A 23618-nucleotide genomic window follows, 5' to 3' on the forward strand; every position below is an offset into this window, starting at 1 on the left:
TGAATAGTGTGCAAAAAGAGGTATATCCCAAAACCTCAAAGGAAATGTATACAAGAATAAAGATTGCACACACCACTAAAGCGCTCACCAGGTGCCATGACACCATACATGCGTGGCTCCTGTTTTTATTTGCACCTGACTTTGGGACACACGGACGAATTTATCCTTTGGGGACTGAGTTTGCATGCTGTCAGAGATCCGGAAAACCTGCCAGCATTCCACACAGATACCATCTGTGGCTTCAGGAACCATTTGGGTGATATGCCTGCTGTTTTGCCGTATTGAGTCCATTGTGATATGCTGTATTTCATTTTAAATCTTTTAAATTTAATCTGTGCTATTAAATTGGTGCGTGTTTTTACCTACTACACTATGGTCTGCGTTTCATAGTGCCTCCTATCAGTCCCATTCATATTGGGAGTGGAGGCGCTAATCTTCACAGGTTCCAGCAAGAACAAATTAGATCTGGTCATTACCCGGATTCATGAGAAACATTCCTATAGGAAGAACACCTCTCTTTCTTGTGAACTCATTGAGGATATCATCCAATTAAAGGGTGGTTGTTTTTATTTACATCTCTGTGTTCTCATATCTATATGTTATCCACCATGCATGTATGGTGTCATGGCACCTGGTGAGCACTTTTAGATGAAGCCAAGGATGTCGGATGCTTGTAGACAAAGCTTAAAACATCAGCATTACTTGTAGACAAAGCTGAGGATGTTGGCAATGCTTGTAGACAAAGCGGAGGATGTCAGCAATACTTGTAGATGAAGCCAAGAATGACGGTGATGCTTGTAAATGAAGCTGAGGATGTCTGCAATGTTTGTAGAAGAAGCCAAGGATGTCAGCAGTGTGGGTTTCCAGATGCTGGGCAGCTGAGATAGCGCAATGGGGATTTTGTATACTGTGCAGTGCAGTGTAGAGATGTGCACTTGAAATTTTTCGGGTTTTGTGTTTTGGTTTTGGGTTCGGTTCCGCGGCCGTGTTTTGGGTTCGACCGCGTTTTGGCAAAACCTCACCGAATTTTTTTTGTCGGATTCGGGTGTGTTTTGGATTCGGGTGTTTTTTTCAAAAAACCCTAAAAAACAACTTAAATCATAGAATGTGGGGGTCATTTTGATCCCAAAGTATTATTAACCTCAAAAACCATAATTTCCACTCATTTTCAGTCTATTCTGAATACCTCACACCTCACAATATTATTTTTAGTCCTAAAATTTGCACCGAGGTAGCTGTGTGAGTAAGATAAGCGACCCTAGTGGCCGACACAAACACCGGGCCCATCTAGGAGTGGCACTGCAGTGTCACGCAGGATGGCCCTTCCAAAAAACACTCCCCAAACAGCACATGACGCAAAGAAAAAAAGAGGCGCAATGAGGTAGCTGTGTGAGTAAGATAAGCGACCCTAGTGGCCGACACAAACACCGGGCCCATCTAGGAGTGGCACTGCAGTGTCACGCAGGATGGCCCTTCCAAAAAACACTCCCCAAACAGCACATGACGCAAAGAAAAAAAGAGGCGCAATGAGGTAGCTGTGTGAGTAAGATAAGCGACCCTAGTGGCCGACACAAACACCGGGCCCATCTAGGAGTGGCACTGCAGTGTCACGCAGGATGGCCCTTCCAAAAAACACTCCCCAAACAGCACATGACGCAAAGAAAAAAAGAGGCGCAATGAGGTAGCTGTGTGAGTAAGATAAGCGACCCTAGTGGCCGACACAAACACCGGGCCCATCTAGGAGTGGCACTGCAGTGTCACGCAGGATGGCCCTTCCAAAAAAAACTCCCCAAACAGCACATGACGCAAAGAAAAAAAGAGGCGCAATGAGGTAGCTGTGTGAGTAAGATAAGCGACCCTAGTGGCCGACACAAACACCTGGCCCATCTAGGAGTGGCACTGCAGTGTCACGCAGGATGGCCCTTCCAAAAAACTCTCCCCAAACAGCACATGACGCAAAGAAAAATTAAAGAAAAAAGAGGTGCAAGATGGAATTGTCCTTGGGCCCTCCCACCCACCCTTATGTTGTATAAACAGGACATGCACACTTTAACCAACCCATCATTTCAGTGACAGGGTCTGCCACACGACTGTGACTGAAATGACGGGTTGGTTTGGACCCCCACCGAAAAAGAAGCAATTAATATCTCCTTGCACAAACTGGCTCTACAGAGGCAAGATGTCCACCTCATCATCATCCTCCGATATATCACCGTGTACATCCCCCTCCTCACAGATTATCAATTCGTCCCCACTGGAATCCACCATCTCAGCTCCCTGTGTACTTTGTGGAGGCAATTGCTGCTGGTCAATGTCTCCACGGAGGAATTGATTATAATTCATTTTAATGAACATCATCTTCTCCACATTTTCTGGAAGTAACCTCGTACGCCGATTGCTGACAAGGTGAGCGGCGGCACTAAACACTCTTTCGGAGTACACACTTGTGGGAGGGCAACTTAGGTAGAATAAAGCCAGTTTGTGCAAGGGCCTCCAAATTGCCTCTTTTTCCTGCCAGTATAAGTACGGACTGTGTGACGTGCCTACTTGGATGCGGTCACTCATATAATCCTCCACCATTCTTTCAATGGGGAGAGAATCATATGCAGTGACAGTAGACGACATGTCCGTAATCGTTGACAGGTCCTTCAGTCCGGACCAGATGTCAGCATCAGCAGTCGCTCCAGACTGCCCTGCATCACCGCCAGCGGGTGGGCTCGGAATTCTGAGCCTTTTCCTCGCACCCCCAGTTGCGGGAGAATGTGAAGGAGGAGATGTTGACAGGTCGCGTTCCGCTTGACTTGACAATTTTCTCCGTGTGGTAAATGGCATATTGGCAAGTTTACGCTTCTCCTCCGACAATTTTATTTTAGATTTTGGAGTCCTTTTTTTACTGATATTTGGTGTTTTTGATTTTACATGCTCTGTACTATGACATTGGGCATCGGCCTTGGCAGACGACGTTGCTGGCATTTCATCGTCTCGGCCATGACTAGTGGCAGCAGCTTCAGCACGAGGTGGAAGTGGATCTTGATCTTTCCCTAATTTTGGAACCTCAACATTTTTGTTCTCCATATTTTAATAGGCACAACTAAAAGGCACCTCAGGTAAACAATGGAGATGGATGGATACTAGTATACTTATGGATGGACGAGCGACTGCCGACACAGAGGTAGCTACAGCCGTGGACTACCGTACTGTGTCTGCTGCTAATATAGACTGGATGATAATGAGATGAAATCAATATATATTATATCACACTAGTACTGCAGCCGGACAGGTAGATATATTTATTATGTAATGACTGATGACGGACCTGCTGGACACTGTCAGCTCAGCAGCACCGCAGACTGCTACAGTAAGCTACTATAGTAGTATGTATAAAGAAGAAAGAAAAAAAAAAAAAAACGGGTAGGTGGTATACAATTATGGATGGACGAGCGACTGCCGACACAGAAGTAGCTACAGCCGTGGACTACCGTACTGTGTCTGCTGCTAATATAGACTGGATGATAATGAGATGAAATCAATATATATTATATCACACTAGTACTGCAGCCGGACAGGTAGATATATTTATTATGTAATGACTGATGACGGACCTGCTGGACACAGTCAGCTCAGCAGCACCGCAGACTGCTACAGTAAGCTACTATAGTAGTATGTATAAAGAAGAAAAAAAAAAAAAAAACCACGGGTAGGTGGTATACAATTATGGATGGACGAGCGACTGCCGACACAGAGGTAGCTACAGCCGTGGACTACCGTACTGTGTCTGCTGCTAATATAGACTAGATGATAATGAGATGAAATCAATATATATGTATATATAATATCACTAGTACTGCAGCCGGACAGGTATATATATTTATTATGTAATGACTGATGACGGACCTGCTGGACACTGTCAGCTCAGCAGCACCGCAGACTGCTACAGTAAGCTACTATAGTAGTATGTATAAAGAAGAAAGAAAAAAAAAAAACACGGGTAGGTGGTATACAATTATGGATGGACGAGCGACTGCCGACACAGAGGTAGCTACAGCCGTGGACTACCGTACTGTGTCTGCTGCTAATATAGACTGGATGATAATGAGATGAAATCAATATATATATATATATAATATCACTAGTACTGCAGCCGGACAGGTATATATATTTATTATGTAATGACTGATGACGGACCTGCTGGACACTGTCAGCTCAGCAGCACCGCAGACTGCTACAGTAAGCTACTATAGTAGTATGTATAAAGAAGAAAGAAAAAAAAAAACCACGGGTAGGTGGTATACAATTATGGATGGACGAGCGACTGCCGACACAAAGGTAGCTACAGCCGTGGACTACCGTACTGTGTCTGCTGCTAATATAGACTGGATGATAATGAGATGAAATCAATATATATATATATAATATCACTAGTACTGCAGCCGGACAGGTATATATATTTATTATGTAATGACTGATGACGGACCTGCTGGACACAGTCAGCTCAGCAGCACCGCAGACTGCTACAGTAAGCTACTATAGTAGTATGTATAAAGAAGAAAGAAAAAAAAAAAAACCACGGGTAGGTGGTATACAATATTATATATATATTATATACAATTATATATATATATATATATATATATATATATATTAAACTGGTGGTGACTGGTGGTCAGGTCACTGGTCACACTATCAGCAACTTGCAAGTAGTACTCCTAAGCAGACAATCACAATATATATTATACTGGTGGTCAGTGTGGTCACAATGGCAGTGTGGCACTCTGGCAGCAAAAGTGTGCACTGTACGTTATATGTACTCCTGAGTCCTGCTCTCAGACTCTAACTGCTCCCCACTGTCAGTGTCTCCCCCACAAGTCAGATAATATACAGTCACACTATCTATCACTTCAGCAAGTAACTAGTACTCCTCCTAATGCTCCCCAAAATTACTACTGTGTCTCTCTCTACTGTCTCACTCTCTTCTCTATAAACGGAGAGGACGCCAGCCACGTCCTCTCCCTATGAATCTCAATGCACGTGTGAAAATGGCGGCGACGCGCGGCTCCTTATATAGAATCCGAGTCTCGCGATAGAATCCGAGCCTCGCGAGAATCCGACAGCGGGATGATGACGTTCGGGCGCGCTCGGGTTAACCGAGCAAGGCAGGAAGATCCGAGTCGCTCGGACCCGTGTAAAAAAACATGAAGTTCGGGCGGGTTCGGATTCCGAGGAACCGAACCCGCTCATCCCTAATGCAGTGTCGGCACTTCTGGTTTCCAAGTAGCTGTGATGCAGTGGTTCTGCACAATCGATACTGCAATGTTGTAGACAGCAGTGGCAGGTTTTCTGGATACTATGGTGCGCTACCTTGCGCAGTGGTTAACTGGAAGCTGACAAGAACCAGCAAAATCTCTAATTCCATTAGGGATATTGGGTAGTCCCTTTGGATCACTGAAGGACTTCCAATGATTCTGGAGATGCCAGCATGTAGCGGCAGTGATTGCTCTTTAAATCATCCAGGGAGTCAGGCAGTGCGGGGGATGGTAACTTGCACTGAGTCTATTACCAGCAGGAGATTCTGGAGCTCACTCCAGGCTGAGAGACAGCAAAGCACTGACAGCTTGTTAGTGCTGAGAGCTGGAACTAATACCCAGTACTTGCAGCTGAGTGGAAGAGTGGATCACATGAAGCGGAGAGACTCCGGAGTGGCTCATGGGGAATCAGCTGAGTGGAGACTGTTATGTCGCTGCCCATGGAGGGGAGCAATGGGAACTCCGGCATGCTGTAACCTGGGCCAACGGCCGCCAGCAGGGAGATGTTGGAGCACAGTCATGGATGCTACGGCGAGTGGCAGGACACAGCTGGGACGTGATTGAATGAGGGATCGCGCCCAGGCTTGCAGCGAAGGTAGACCAAGGCACGCCTAAAGAGTGCAGGTAACCTCCGTTTTGTGACACACAGGATTTGGGGGTAATTTTGATCCTACAGTATTATTAACCTCAATAATATTCATTTCCACTCATTTCCAGTATATTCTGAACACCTCACAATATTGTTTTTAGGCCAAAAGGTTGCACCGAGGTCGCTGCAGTACAATGGAAAGCTGATGCAATGCAAGATCACTGAAATTGTTCTTCTAACACCGCAAGGTCTTGCGATAACCCTACACAGTCCTTAGGAATGAATCCTGTGCAACAAATGCGCATCTTCTTAATAAATAATCCCAAAATGTGAAACATCAATAATAAATCAAAATTAAGGTTGACTAATTGGAGCCATTCATTTGAGCGAGTCCGTAACATGAAATAATTGAGAACCTCTCTTTAATGCTTCGACAGAAAATCTCACTTTTACCTCTCCGGCAGTTGTGCTGGATTATGATTCAGGGGGTCATTCCGAGTTGATCGCTCGCTGACAATTTTCGCAGCGCAGTGATCAGGTAAATAAAAGGAAAACTGTGCATGCGTATGCACTGCAATGCACAGGTGTGTCGTACGGGTACAAAGAGGATCGGTGCTGGACGATGGGTTTAGCAAAGATTCCATTCGCACAGCCGAATGCAAGGTGACTGACAGAAAGAGGGCATTTATGGGTGTCAACTGTAGGGATGTGCACCTGAAATTTTTCGGGTTATGTGTTTTGGTTTTGGGTTCGGTTCCGTGGCCGTGTTTTGGATTCGAACGCGTTTTGGCAAAACCTCACCGATTTTTTTTTGTCGGATTCGGGTGTGTTTTGGATTCAGGTGTTTTTTTCAAAAAACCCTAAAAAACAGCTTAAATCATTGAATTTGGGGGTCATTTTGATCCCATAGTATTATTAACCTCAATAACCATAATTTCCACTCATTTCCAGTCTATTCTGAACACCTCACACCTCACAATATTATTTTTAGTCCTAAAATTTGCACCAAGGTGGCTGGATGACTAAGCTAAGCGACCCTAGTGGCCGACACAAACACCTGGCCCATCTAGGAGTGGCACTGCAGTGTCAGGCAGGATGGCCCTTCCAAAAACTACTCCCCAAACAGCACATGACGCAAAGAAGAAAAAAAAGAGGCGCAATGAGGTAGCTGTGTGAGTAAGCTAAGCGACCCTAGTGGCCGACACAAACACCTGGCCCATCTAGGAGTGTCACTGCAGTGTCACGCAGGATGGCCCTTCCAAAAAACACTCCCCAAACAGCACATGACGCAAAGAAGAAAAAAAGAAAAAAGAGGAGCAAGATGGAATTGTCCTTGGGCCCTCCCACCCACCCTTATGTTGTATAAACAGGACATGCACACTTTAACAAACCCATCATTTCAGCGACAGGGTCTGCCACACGACTGTGACTGAAATGACTGGTTGGTTTGGGCCCCCACCAAAAAAGAAGCAATCAATCTCTCCTTGCACAAACTGGCTCTACAGAGGCAAGATGTCCACCTCATCATCATCGTCTGATTCATCATCCCTTTCACTGTGTACATCCCCCTCCTCACAGATTATTAATTCGTCCCCACTGGAATCCACCATCTCAGATCCCCGTTTACTTTCTGGAGGCAATTGCTGCTGGTGAATGTCTCCAAGGAGTAATTGATTATAATTCATTTTAATGAACATCATCTTCTCCACATTTTCTGGAAGTAGCCTCGTACGCCGATTGCTGACAAGGTGAGCGGCGGCACTAAACACTCTTTCGGAGTACACACTGGAGGGAGGGCAACTTAGGTAGAATAAAGCCAGTTTGTGCAAGGGCCTCCAAATTGCTTCTTTTCCCTGCCAGTATACGTACGGACTGTCTGACATGCCTACTTGGATGCGGTCACTGTGTACATCCCCCTCCTCACAGATTATTAATTCGTCCCCACTGGAATCCACCATCTCAGATCCCCGTGTACTTTCTGGAGGCAATTGCTGCTGGTGAATGTCTCCAAGGAGTAATTGATTATAATTCATTTTAATGAACATCATCTTCTCCACATTTTCTGGAAGTAGCCTCGTACGCCGATTGCTGACAAGGTGAGCGGCGGCACTAAACACTCTTTCGGAGTACACACTGGAGGGAGGGCAACTTAGGTAGAATAAAGCCAGTTTGTGCAAGGGCCTCCAAATTGCTTCTTTTCCCTGCCAGTATACGTACGGACTGTCTGACATGCCTACTTGGATGCGGTCACTCATATAATCCTCCACCATTCTTTCAATGGTGAGAGAATCATATGCAGTGACAGTAGACGACATGTCAGTAATCGTTGGCAGGTCCTTCAGTCCGGACCAGATGTCAGCATCAGCAGTCGCTCCAGACTGCCCTGCATCACCGCCAGCGGGTGGGCTCGGAATTCTGAGCCTTTTCCTCGCACCCCCAGTTGCGGGAGAATGTGAAGGAGGAGATGTTGACAGGTCGCGTTCCGCTTGACTTGACAATTTTCTCACCAGCAGTTCTTTGAACCCCTGCAGACTTGTGTCTGCCGGAAAGAGAGATCCAACGTAGGTTTTAAATCTAGGATCGAGCACGGTGGCCAAAATGTAGTGCTCTGATTTCAACAGATTGACCACACGTGAATCCTGGTTAAGCGAATTAAGGGCTCCATCCACAAGTCCCACATGCCTAGCGGAATCGCTCTGTTTTAGCTCCTCCTTCAATGCCTCCAGCTTCTTCTGCAAAAGCCTGATGAGGGGAAAGACCTGACTCAGGCTGGCAGTGTCTGAACTGACTTCACGTGTGGCAAGTTCAAAGGGCAGCAGAACCTTGCACAACGTTGAAATCATTCTCCACTGCGCTTGAGTCAGGTGCATTCCACCTCCTTTGCCTATATCGTGGGCAGATGTATAGGCTTGAATGGCCTTTTGCTGCTCCTCCATCCTCTGAAGCATATAGAGGGTTGAATTCCACCTCGTTACCACCTCTTGCTTCAGATGATGGCAGGGCAGGTTCAGGTTTTTTTGGTTGTGCTCCAGTCTTCTGTACACGGTGCCTGTACGCCGAAAGTGGCCCGCAATTCTTCTGGCCACCGACAGCATCTCTTGCACGCCCCTGTCGTTTTTTTTAAATAATTCTGCACCACCAAATTCAAGGTATGTGCAAAACATGGGACGTGCTGGAATTTGCCCAGATGTAATGTGCGCACAATATTGCCGATGTCACAAATCCCCAGGAGAGTCCAATTGGGGTAAGCCATTCTGCGATGATCTTCCTCGGTTGCCGTAAGAGGTTTTCAGCTGTGTGCGTATTCTGGAAAGCGGTGATACAAAGCGTAGCCTGCCTAGGAACGAGTTGGCGTTTGCGAGATCCTGCTACTGGTGCCGCTGCTGCTGTTCTTGCAGCGGGAGGCAATACATCTACCCAGTGGGCTGTCACAGTCATGTAGTCCTGAGTCTGCCCTGCTCCACTTGTCCACATGTCCGTGGTTAAGTGGACATTGGGTACAACTGCATTTTTTAGGACACTGGTGAGTCTTTTTCTGACGTCCGTGTACATTCTCGGTATCGCCTGCCTAGAGAAGTGGAACCTAGATGGCATTTGGTAATGGGGGCACACTGCCTCAATAAATTGTCTAGTTCCCTGTGAACTAACGGCGGATACCGGACGCACGTCTAACACCAACATAGTTGTCAAGGCCTCAGTTATCCGCTTTGCAGCAGGATGACTGCTGTGATATTTCATCTTCCTCGCAAAGGACTGTTGGACAGTCAATTGCTTACTGGAAGTAGTACAAGTGGTCTTCCGACTTCCCCTCTGGGATGACGATCGACTCCCAGCAGCAACAACAGCAGCGCCAGCAGCAGTAGGCGTTACACTCAATGATGCATCGGAGGAATCCCAGGCAGGAGAGGACTCGTCAGACTTGCCAGTGACATGGCCTGCAGGACTAATGGCTTTCCTGGGTAAGGAGGAAATTGACACTGAGGGAGTTGGTAGTGTGGTTTGCGCGAGCTTGGTTACAAGAGGAAGGGATTTACTGGTCAATGGACTGCTTCCGCTGTCGCCCAAAGTTTTTGAACTTGTCACTGACTTATTATGAATGCGCTGCAGGTGACGTATAAGGGAGGATGTTCTGAGGTGGTTAACGTCCTTACCCCTACTTATTACAGCTTGACAAAGGCAACACACGGCTTGACACCTGTTGTCCGCATTTCTGTTGAAAAATACTTCCACACTGAAGAGCTGATTTTTTTGGTATTTTCACCAGGCATGTCAATGGCCATATTCCTCCCACGGACAACAGGTGTCTCCCCGGGTGCCTGACTTAAACAAACCACCTCACCATCAGAATCCTCCTTGTCAATTTCCTCCCCTGCCCAAGCAACACCCATATCCTCAACCTGGTGTACTTCAACACTGACATCTTCAATTTCACTATCAGGAACTGGACTGCGGGTGCTCCTTCCAACACTTGCAGGGGGCGTGCAAATGGTGGAAGGCGCAAGCTCTTCCCGTCCAGTGTTGGGAAGGTCAGGCATCGCCACCGACACAATTGGACTCTCCTTTGGGATTTGGGATTTCGAAGAACGCACAGTTCTTTGCTGTGCTTTTGCCGCAAGTCTTTTCTTTTTTCTAGCGAGAGGATGAGTGCTTCCATCCTCATGTGAAGCTGAACCACTAGCCATGAACATAGGCCAGGGCCTCAACCGTTCATTGCCACTCCGTGTCGTAAATGGCATATTGGCAAGTTTACGCTTCTCCTCAGACGCTTTTAATTTTGATTTTTGGGTCATTTTTTTACTGATCTTTTGTGTTTTGGATTTTACATGCTCTGTACTATGACATTGGGCATCGGCCTTGGCAGACGACGTTGATGGCATTTCATCGTCTCGGCCATGACTAGTGGCAGCAGCTTCAGCACGAGGTGGAAGTGGATCTTGATCTTTCCCTATTTTTTTAACCTCCACATTTTTGTTCTCCATATTTTGCGCACAAGTAAAAGCCACCACAGGTATACAATGTAGATGGATGGATAGTATTACTTATACGTATGGACGACGAGTCGACACAGAGGTAGGTACAGCCGTGGCCTACCGTACTGCTGCTTAGTGCTTATATATAAATATATTATACTGTATAACGGACCTGGTGGACAGTGTCAGCAGACTGCTAAACTAGTATGAAGAAAGAAAAAAAAACACCACAGGTATACAATGTAGATGGATGGATAGTATTACTTATACTTATGGACGACGAGTGACGAGTCGACACAGAGGTAGGTACAGCCGTGGCCTACCGTACTGCTGCTTAGTGCTTATATATAAATATAATATACTGTATAACGGACCTGGTGGACAGTGTCAGCAGACTGCTAAACTAGTATGAAGAAAGAAAAAAAAACACCACAGGTATACAATGTAGATGGATGGATAGTATTACTTATACTTATGGACGACGAGTGACGAGTCGACACAGAGTTAGGTACAGCCGTGGCCTACCGTACTGCTGCTTAGTGCTTATATATAAATATAATATACTGTATAACGGACCTGGTGGACAGTGTCAGCAGACTGCTAAACGAGTATGAAGAAAGAAAAAAAAAACACCACAGGTATAATGTAGATGGATGGATAGTATTACTTATACTTATGGACGACGAGTGACGAGTCGACACAGAGGTAGGTACAGCCGTGGCCTACCGTACTGCTGCTTAGTGCTTATATATAAATATAATATACTGTATAACGGACATGGTGGACAGTGTCAGCAGACTGCTAAACTAGTATGAAGAAAGAAAAAAAAACACCACAGGTATAATGTAGATGGATGGATAGTATTACTTATACTTATGGACGACGAGTGACGAGTCGACACAGAGGTAGGTACAGCCGTGGCCTACCGTACTGCTGTTAAGTGCTTAATTATATATATAATATACTGTATAACGGACCTGGTGGACACTGTCAGCAGACTGCTAAACAAACTAGCATGAAGAAAGAAAAAAAAAACCACCACACTGTTTTTCAGGCAGACAAACGTATACTGGACTGGTGGTCACTGTCAGCAAAACTGTGCACTGTACTCCTGCTATAACTGCTCCCCAGTCCCCACAATTAAGCAGTGTGAGCAGTGCACTCAGCACAGATATATCATGCAGCAGTGCAGCACACTGAGTGAGCACAGATATGGTGGAGCGTTTTTTTTCAGACAGAGAAACAACGGATTAATTAAACTCAAAACCCTGCACTCCCTAACAGCTGCTCCCCGTCCCCAATCCTCCCCACAATTTATAACTAACTAAGTTCTACTATAGTTCTACTATAACGGAGAGGACGCCAGCCACGTCCTCTCCCTATCAATCTCAATGCACGTGTGAAAATGTCGGCGACGTGCGGCTCCTTATATAGAATCCGAGTCTCGCGAGAATCCGACAGCGGGATGATGACGTTTGGGCGCGCTCGGGTTAACCGAGCAAGGCGGGAGGATCCGAGTCGCTCGGACCCGTGTAAAAAAAAAGGTGAAGTTCGGGCGGGTTCGGATTCCGAGGAACCGAACCCGCTCATCACTAGTCAACTGACCGTATTCTGGGAGTGTTTTGGAAAACGCAGGCGTGTCCAGGCGTTTGCAGGGCGGTTGTCTGACGTCAATTGCGGCACCAAAATGACTGAAGTAATCGCAAGGGCTGACTAAGTCCAGAGCTACTCGGAAACTGCACAAAATGTTTTTGCTGCGCTTGACTGCAAAGGCGTTCGCACACTTGCAAACAAAAATACACTCCCCCATGTGCGGCGACTATGCGTTTGCATGGCTGCTAAAAGTAGCTAGCGAGCGATCAACTCAGAATGACCCCCTCAGTCTCTTCTGAGTCACACTGACTTTGGCCACAAATGTGGTCACTCCCCACTTTATTTAAAAACACTTAATCAAAAAGCAACTTTAATTTCCACCTTTGCAGCCATGTTTTCACAAATCTGTTTGTGATGTTGAAGCTTGTTTCATATCTGCTCTATGCTTTCATTTAAACCTAGGATCAAGTACAGAAGCACCCCTGGACTTATACAGCATAGGTAGCACCCCTGGAGAATTACACAGCACAGCAGACAGGCAACAGCACCCCTGGACTTAAACGGTAGTGGGGCAGCACCCCTGGACTGATAGGGCAGAGAGGAGGCACCCCATAAAAGGCTGCACCCCTGGAATGATGTGGAAAAGAAAAGACGTGCAAGATGGAATTACCAATCATTTCAGCGAAAGGGTCTGCCACATGTCTGTGGCTGAATCTATTGGTTTGTTTGGTCCCCGACCAAAAAAGAAGCAATTAATCTCCCCTTGCACAAACTGGCTCCATAGTGGCAAGATGTCATCCTCATCCTCAGATCCCCCCCCCCTTCAGTGTATACATCCTCATCCTCACAGAGAAATACTATTCAAACAAACAAACCTTATCATTTAGGTGTCACTGGACTGCTTACGCTATGACTCAAAATTTCTGAACTTGACAATGACTTATGATGAATGCGCTGCAGGTGACGTATAAGGGAGGATGTTTCTAGTTGGTTAACGTCCTTACCCCTACTTATTATGGATTGACAAAGGCAACACATGGCTTTACACCTGCTGTCCGGATTTGTGGAGAAAAAAATTCACACATAAGAAGAGGTGGCTTTTTTGATATTTTGTCCAGGCAATGGGCTTTTTCATCCCATGGCCAACAACTGTCTCCCCTGGAGCCTTATTCAAACACACCATATCACCATCAGAATCCTCATCATCACCTTCCTCCGCAGCGCCAGCTACACCCATGTCCTCCTCATCCTGGTGTACTTCTACAGTGACATCCTCAATCTCAAAATCAGCAACTGGACTGGTGGTGCTCCTCCCTGCACTTGCAGGGGGTGTGCAAATGGTGGTAGGAGCCTTCTCTTCCCAAACAGTGTTGTGAAGATCAGGCCTAGACATCACAACCTCAGATAGTGCCAGCACCACTTTATTTTCACAGCATACAAGGCAGGTTCAGTGTACATTGATTTTCACTGCACCCTAGAATTATTACAGCATACAAGACAGGGCTAGTGTACATTGATTTTTACTGCACCCTAGAATAATAACAGCATACAAGACAGGGCCAGTGTACATTGATTTTTACATCAGCCTAGAATTATTACAGCATACAAGACATGGCCAGTGTACATTGATTTTCACTGCACCCATTAATTTTTACAGCATACAAGACAGGGCCAGTGTACATTTTTTTACTGCAACCCTGAATTTTTATAGCATACAGGACCAGTGTAATGTTATTTTAACACCCCTATATTTTACAGCACACAGCAGTGTGCTTTTAATTTTTAACAACTACACTCCTGAATTTTTACAATATACAGTGCCAGTGTAATGTTTTTTTGAACAGCAGCACCCTATATTTTACAGCATACCGCAGTGTGCTTTTAATTTTTGCAACTGCATCCCTGTATTTTTACAACATTCAGGTCCAGTGTAATGTTATTTGAACAGCAACAACCCTATATTTTACAGCATACAGCAATGTGCTTTTCATTTTTAACAACTGCACCCCTGAATTTTTACAACATACAGGGCCATGTTATTTAAACATCAACACCCCTATATTTTACAGCATACAGCAGTTTGCTTTTAATTTTACAACAGCACCCCTTAATTTTTAAAACATATAGGGCCAGTGTAATGTTATTTGAACAGCAACAACCTTATATTTTACAGCATGCAGCAGTATGCTTTTAATTTTTAACAACTGCACCCCTGAATTTTTACAACATAGAGGAACAGCAGCACCCCTAGATTTTTCAGCATACAGGAGGACAGAGCCCCTGCACCCTGTACAACACAGTGACTGCCAGGACAGCAACATCCATGTACAGCTGCAGCACATGATACACCAGTGACAGCCAGGACAGCACCCCTAACACTGCACAGGTACAGCACAGTGACAGGAGCAGTACCCCTACAGAGCACACACTAGCACCATCTGATGTCACCAGCCACAGAGAGAGACAGAGGTCTGTCTCCCTCACTCCCCAAGTCCAGAGTGAAAATGGCAGTGATGTGCGGCTGTTTATATGGGATCCAAATCCCGCAAAGAATCCAACAGCGGGATGATGAAATTTTGCCTCTTTCTCATTTGCGGGAAGTCCCGATCTGGACATGGATCCGGGCTTGGAATATGATGTTCGGGAATGGGGGGGGGGGGGGTTCGGTTCTCAGGGAACCGAACCCGCTCATCTGTAGTACATATCTACAGAAATATAGATGGAAGACAAACCAGTTATATTAAAGGGAAAATCCCTTAACAAGATAAGATAGAGAGATAAGTAAACCAACAAATGCACAAAAAAATCTTTCTTATCAAGGACTTAGTTCTGTGGTGAACCATTAACTTCTTGTTAATAAAGTATCAGGATTGACAGAGGTGTGTTCTGTACAGTAATGTATAGCATACATTTTTATTCCCATGCCACAGTATGTCTTTGTATTGGTACTCAGCTGCAGTCATTGTACTACAGCCGGGTACACACTGGGTATGTAAACTTTTTATCAGGGTCATTTGGGTAGTTTCTGTTGTCATTATAATTTAAAAAGAGTAAACACAGTTGTTTGACAATAAATGACTGATAAAGATGGAAGCCATATTTGTTCATAAGACTCCATTTATAATTGACATCTGACAAGCTTTCAAATTGTTTTCAGCTTAGAGCTGACACAGGAAAAAGTACAGACACTGCACTTTGTTTGAACCCATATTGTGAAGTTATGACCTTTATCTAAGATATATTTTACTGTGATTTCCTAGCAGAAATATAATGTCAGCAGCTAAACATGTGAGCTTCAAAGGGTATTTGTCAGTTTGCGGTATAGCAGGTGTAAAAATATAACCAGACATATGTAGGTTTCGAGGTTAGCAAAACTTATGAGCACAACTGTATATTTGTTAAAAAAATATTTGTAGCCCTATTTGCTCAATACCACATAATTTAAATGTGTGTAATCCCTGACTGACATAATGTGCATTACACAGTTTACCATAAATGCTTTTTGGTTTAGTCTGTGTTAAAATGGGGAGTGATAAAGTATCAAACAATCAGCTCCTAATTGTCATGTCACAGCCTTTGGTTTTTAAGTGTCGGTTAATAGTTGAATAACTAGTCATTTCTCAATCTTCATTTTAACCCTTTACAAGTGATGAAACATCTCTAAATATATGTTATTTTACCTTTTACAGAACACAACACAACAATTTTGGAGTTGAAATTTTTATTTTTAAAACATGCTTTTTATCTTTTTTTTTAATACAAACAAAAAATTAGTGAAACATTTGTTTCAAGGCCAGGATTTCGTCCAGGAGGCCATGGCAGTGGTGCTCCATCCTGCCCAATATTTGAGACATTCCCACATTGGGATCTCCAAGCACAACATCTGTAATGAATGTAAACAATACAAAATTATTTACTCACATTACGCAATTTAGAAGCAAGGCACAAAGCACATTTTAACCGGTCACTACCTAGGTCAGGGATGTTGAACGTTTTGGCCCTCCAGCTGTTGCTATACATATCAGCATGGGCCTCAGCTGCCCACTCTCCTGGGTAGCTTGGGATGGGGGAAGGGGGTTGAATGGGGTGGGTAGTTTGGATGAGGTAAGGGTGTTGAAATTGGGGGTAGTTTGGATGAGGTAAGGGTGTTGAAAGGGGGGGTTAGTTTGGATGGGGGAAAGGTCTTGGATGGGTGTTGTAGGTTGGGTGGGGGAAGCAGGATCAGATTGGGAAGGTGTTGGAAAGTCCAGGGTGGTTGGATTGGGGGGAGAGTGGGAGGAGGAGGAGGAGGAGTGAGGAGGGAGGAGGGAGGAGGGAGGAGGGAAGAGGAGGAGGAGGAAGTTTGATGTGGTGTGGTTTGTTGAGAGAGGGAGGATACTTGATGGGGGAGGGTTGTTGAGAGAGGGAGTAGGCTTGATGGGGAGGGTTGTTGAGAGGGGGAGGAGTCTTGATGGGATAAGGGTTGTTAAGAGGGGGAGGAGGATGGGGGAGGGTTGCTGAGAAGGGGAGGATCCCTCAGCTTGTGTGGCCTGCCTTTGTGCTCTCCCTAAAGAGATAGAAACACACAAATATGTAATTATGTGTACTATACCATTTTAAACCATTCAATATTTGTTAGAGTGTTATATGGTACCATTGTGGTGTGTTTTAATAAATATGTTATATAGTTTGTTTTCGTTTTTTTTACCAATAAAAAAGGTTTTGTTTTGTTTTTTATTTTGTTTTCGTGGAAACACAACTAATAGATTTTCACATACATACATACATGAATCACTGTGCGTTGGCCCTCCACCTGCGCTTCAAGGGATAATGATATAGCTTGTGCACTTTAATTAAACAGAACCCATATGTAAGCGTTGCCTACGCTGGCCTCTGTTTTTTAGGATTCATTTGTTTGCTATTAACATGCTTGCATTATTAATGTTTACTGTATATATATTAGATATCTATTTAAGTGTCACTGTGATCGTGTCCTGTGTGCCGCTGTTGAGGACTCTATATCTACTGCTGCCATGCAGTTATGAGGGCACCGGACCAAGTTCTGCTGACTATTTATGGGAGTGCCGAGTCTTTGTCCGACTATATATGTGTATATATATATATATATATATATATATATATATATATAAAAGCAGAATTGAATCGGCACTCTCTCCTACCATGAATTAATGCCCTGGTGCCATCCGGAACAATCCAATACTTAACACATCCAGCAGCGGCGGCACTCACGGGTCTTACTCACAGTCAATAAAGTGCAAAAAGTGCTTTTATTCCATCACTTTGTGTCCGACGTTTCGGGGCCACAACGCCCCTTTTTTCGAGGTAATACAACAAACATAAATAAACACAACATACCTTTTAAATAGAAGAAAAGACCCGCGAACGGGACGAGCTCCCGGCCCCGTGTGTAAGACACGCCCCCGGCCTGGCTCTGCAGTGCTACGTGACAACGTACTTCCGTCCCTGAGCCGTGGAGACGTCGGCTTCCTGGAGACCAGGGTTTGGTAGCGTTGCCTGGGTAACCAATGCTTCCTAGCAACCAGGTGCATGACGGACCCCTCGTCTCGGGCTGGAATGATACGAAAATGTGATAATTAAAATAAACAGTGGACATGATTGTGAAACCATAGACACCAGAGACAATATCAATCATACATATTGTTAACTAGATCACCGACAATACTAGTGACATAATGTATTATAATATATTACATGAGGAGGAACCCTTAATGATCTAAAATAAACTACAGAACCATAGATGTGGACTAGCTGGAAGATGACTGTGTGTATTTTCTTTGCTTTACTGGAATGTATTCCACAGAATCTTGTCATTAAGTTCGGCCGGCTTAATGGTGCCGAGGGTATAGATCCACCTGGCCTCCATCTTTAGGAGGAGGCTCCCCCGATCATCCCCCCTCACTGATTTGGGAACGTGATCTATAATCTGAAATTTTAAGTCGCTTAAAGTATGTTTTTTCTCAGCATAGTGTCTAGCCACTGGTTGGTCAGACATCTTGCCTGACAGTGCGCTTTTCACAGCTGATCTGTGCAATGCTTGTCTCTCCCTGGCAGTTTGCACAGTTTTACCAACATACTGTAACTGACAGGGACATGTAATAACATATATAATATAGGATGTGGTACAGGTAAGGACATGCTTAATTTTAAATGATCTACCCGTCACACTTGAAATAAACGTTGACCCTGCCACTAAACTGCTGCAAGTTTTGCATCCTAGGCACCGATAGCAACCCGGTGATTTGGATAGAAAATTAGTAGCGGGAGAAACTTCAAACCCAGTGATGTCTGTATGCACCACATGGTCTTTGATGCTTTTACCTTTGGTAAAACAAGTGAGTGGTCGTTTACTTTTAAATGTCGGCAAATTTCTATTAGATGCCACTATAGGCCATAAGGCCTTAAGCGCCCTGGGAACCACCGGACTGGATGTGTTGTACTTGGTAACAAGAGGTAGGACCTGTTGTCCTGTTCTCTTTCTAGATGTCAGCAAATCGGTCCTTACTTCTGCTTTGGTTCGCATTAACTCTTTACGCTCATATCCTCGTGACGCAAACCTCTCCACTACCGTAGTGAGTGTTTCCTCAAGTTTACTGCTATCACTGGTAATTCTGGCTGCTCTGATAAGTTGTGATCACGGAAGACCCTTTTTAAGGGCCCTAGGGTGGTGGCTATTATATCTCAATAGAGTATTTTTATCTGTGGGTTTGCAATAAACCTCCGTGTGAATCCTACCATCCTTCACACATACCTTAACATCCGGATAATTAAGAGACTCAGAGTCACACTGCGCTGTAATTCTGATTGGTGAGGGTCTGCTGTTGATTCTGACTACCAATGCATTAAACCTATCAAGCCCCCCTGTCCATAAAATGCAGATGTCATCAATAAACCTTGAATAATGCAAGATATACTGACTGACTTCTGGCACATTGAAAAACATCTCTTGTTCCTCCTGTATCATAAAGATGTTAGCAAAGGATGGGGAGACATTGCTCCCCATCGCACACCCACTTGTTTGGCAAAAAAACTTGCCATCAAAAAAGAAGTAATTTCTACTTAATGTGAGTTCCAACAACTGTAAAAATAACTCAACATCAATACCCGTTACTTTCTCGTTTATTAAAAAAGATCTCATAGCTGCCAGTCCTTGAGCATGAGGTATGCTAGTATAAAGACTGCAAATGTCAATTGTACAGATCAATGTACCGCTGGGAATGTCATTCACGTTCTTAAGGCGAGTCAGGAATGCAGTAGTATCCTTGATGAAATTGGGTTGTTTCTGAATTAAAGGTTGCAAAATGCTGTCCAGAAAAATGGAGATTGGCTGATAAAGTGACTGACGTGCAGAGATTATAGGCCTGCCTGGTGGCATAGTTAGGCTCTTATGGACTTTAGGCACTGTGAAAAATACTGGTACTTTGGGGTACTCTTGCTTCAATGCTGCACATCATTTTTTAGAAATCTTATTGGATCTCACAGCTTGATCCAGGATATCATCGACCTCTGTTTTAAATCCTGACGTAGGATCAGTCGCCAAAGGTTTGTATACCCAGTGTCCGATAATTGGGCATAAATCTCCGCCTTGTAGTCAACCAAATTCTGAACGACAATCCCGCCCCCCTTATCGGCGGGGCGGATCACGATGTCCTGATATGCTCCCAGTTGCTTCAACGCTCTAAATTCAGATTTGGAGAGGTTGAAATTGGGACTGGTATTGGCCATGGTGTATTTGCCAACTGATTCATCCAGTAAACGTGTCACAGTCTTAATCGATGAGTTATTGGACTGAGGGTCAAAAGTGGACTTGTGCCTTTGGTTAATAAAGTGCTGGTGCGGATCATTTGAAACCTCCTCCTCCCGGTTTTGAAAGAATTCTTGAAGTCGCATTTTGCGAGCAAATTTATGTAACTCCATCTGCCATTCAAAGCTATCAAACCTATTGGTAGGCGTAAAAGATAGACCATTGTTGAGTACCTTCATCTCAAGGCTACTCAATTGTCTATCAGAAAGATTGTAAACTAGGTTTTCTTTCTGGTGGAGGCATTTCTGGATCCGGTGGTTCTGGTGGCCCCTGCGGGTGGGCGTCCTTTTGCTTTCACCAGTTCTGAAGGAGTCGGAGAGGTCCCTAAAGGGATCCTACTACTGTTGTCAGAAGGAACCTCCGATTCTGCCATTGCAAATTCATTGTCACTATTAGACGTGGCAGAATCTTTATGCTGCATTTCACGGCGGTTCCGCCAACTATGCCTGGCTCTGTAATTATAAGGCCTGTGGTTGCCCGGTTCTCCTCCTGAGGCCCAGCGGTACACTCTATTATTTTCATAATCTTCCTTAACAGTCAGATGTTTATTACGTTTAAATTTAATGAGCTCCTTTCTATAATTCTCACACTGGGTCTGCAGTTTGTGCAATAATTGTTGGCTGCTTTCTGACGTTAAAGTGCTTTTGTGCTCCATCTCCAACTCCTGGATCCTATCCCTGGTCACTTTTAGCTCCCGCCCAGCTTCCTCTATTACCAATAGTACCAAGTCGAAGCTGCACTTATTCAAAATTCCCATCCATTTGGTACAAAATTCCTGATTAAAACGACCAATCGTGGGCACATTGCGAATTCTAAACCCACGAGGTATCATTCTATCACGGAAATAATCCGATAATGAGATGCCATGCATCAAATAATCCGTTTCTCGCCTCTTTAATTTATACAATTGATGATAAATATTGTCCATGCTAAGGCCTCTCTCGGTCTCTGCCAGTTCCTCCGTGAAAAGAACTCTAGATGCATCTGCATCGGTGAAGCTGTATAACCCAGCAGTGCTGGTGGTCATGCTGTCTGTATTGTCTCACTGGTCCACAGCAAAAAAGTGTCCTTAGTGCTTTAAAGTGCTGTGCAGTGTAATGTAACAAGTGCTCGTGCTCGATCCAGGGTATTTCACCTTCTCATAAAACGTAGGTAGTGTCAGACCAATTTGTAAATATATTCTTCGCAAACAATGTCAAACTTTAGGAGGTGCCTTATTCCAAATGAGGTATGTAGTCCACAGACCCAATCCTCCAATGTACACAAGCAGAATTGAATCGACATACCTATTTTTGTTGTATCACCTCGAAAAAGGGGCGTTGTGGCCCCGAAACGTCGGACACAAAGTGATGGAATAAAAGCACTTTTTGCACTTTATTGACTGTGAGTAAGACCCGTGAGTGCCGCCGCTGCTGGATGTGTTAAGTATTGGATTGTTCCGGATGGCACCAGGGCATTAATTCATGGTAGGAGAGAGTGCCGATTCAATTCTGCTTGTGTACATTGGAGGATTGGGTCTGCGGACTACATACCTCATTTGGAATATGGCACCGCCTAAAGTTGGACATTGTTTGCGAAGAATATATTTACAAATTGGTCTGACACTACCTACGTTTTATGAGAAGGTGAAATACCCTGGATCGAGCACGAGCACTTGATACATTACACTGCACTGCACTTTAAAGCACTAAGGACACTTTTTTGCTGTGGACCAGTGAGACCATACAGACAGCATGACCACCAGCACTGCTGGGTTATACAGCTTCACCGATGCAGATGCATCTAGAGTTCTTTTCACGGAGGAACTGGCAGAGACCGAGAGAGGCCTTAGCATGGACGATATTTATCATCAATTGTTTAAATTAAAGAGGCGAGAAACGGATTATTTGATGCATGGCATCTCATTATCGGATTATTTCCGTGATAGAATGATACCTCGTGGGTTTAGAATTCGCAATGTGCCCACGATTGGTCGTTTTAATCAGGAATTTTGTACCAAATGGATAGGCATTTTGAATAAGTGCAGCTTCGACTTGGTACTATTGGTAATAGAGGAAGCTGGGCGGGAGCTAAAAGTGACCAGGGATAGGATCCAGGAGTTGGAGATGGAGCACAAAAGCACTTTAACGTCAGAAAGCAGCCAACAATTATTGCACAAACTGCAGACCCAGTGTGAGAATTATAGAAAGGAGCTCATTAAATTTAAACGTAATAAACATCTGACTGTTAAGGAAGATTATGAAAATAATAGAGTGTACTGCTGGGCCTCAGGAGGAGAACCGGGCAACCACAGGCCTTATAATTACAGAGCCAGGCATAGTTGGCGGAACCGCCGTGAAATGCAGCATAAAGATTCTGCCACGTCTAATAGTGACAATGAATTTGCAATGGCAGAATCGGAGGTTCCTTCTGACAACAGTAGTAGGATCCCTTTAGGGACCTCTCCGACTCCTTCAGAACTGGTAAAAGCAAAAGGACGCCCACTCGCAGGGGCCATCAGAACCACCGGATCCAGAAATGCCTCCACCAGAAAGAAAACCTAGTTTACAATCTTTCTGATAGACAATTGAGTAGCCTTGAGATGAAGGTACTCAACAATGGTCTATCTTTTACGCCTACCAATAGGTTTGATAGCTTTGAATGGCAGATGGAGTTACATAAATTTGCTCGCAAAATGCGACTTCAAGAATTCTTTCAAAACCGGGAGGAGGAGGTTTCAAATGATCCGTACCAGCACTTTATTAACCAAAGGCACAAGTCCACTTTTGACCCTCAGTCCAATAACTCATCGATTAAGACTGTGACACGTTTACTGGATGAATCAGTTGGCAAATACACCATTGCAAATACCAGTCCCAATTTCAACCTCTCCAAATCTGAATTTAGAGCATTGAAGCAACTGGGAGCATATCAGGACATCGTGATCCGCCCCACCGATAAGGGGGGCGGGATAGTCGTTCAGAATTTGGTTGACTACAAGGCGGAGATTTATGCCCAATTATCGGACACTGTGGTATACAAACCTTTGGCGACTGATCCTACGTCAGGATTTAAAACAGAGGTCGATGATATCCTGGATCAAGTTGTGAGATCCAATAAGATTTCTAAAACATTATGTGCAGCATTGAAGCAAGAGTACCCCAAAGAACCAGTATTTTTCACAGTGCCTAAAGTCCATAAGAGCCTAACTAGGCCACCAGGCAGGCCTATAATCTCTGCACGTCAGTCACTTTATCAGCCAATCTCCATTTTTCTGGACAGCATTTTGCAACCTTTAATTCAGAAACAACCCAATTTCATCAAGGATACTACTGCATTCCTGACTCGCCTTAAGAACGTGA

Source organism: Pseudophryne corroboree, chromosome 8 (genome assembly GCF_028390025.1).
Source record: "Pseudophryne corroboree isolate aPseCor3 chromosome 8, aPseCor3.hap2, whole genome shotgun sequence".
Lineage (NCBI taxonomy): Eukaryota > Metazoa > Chordata > Amphibia > Anura > Myobatrachidae > Pseudophryne > Pseudophryne corroboree.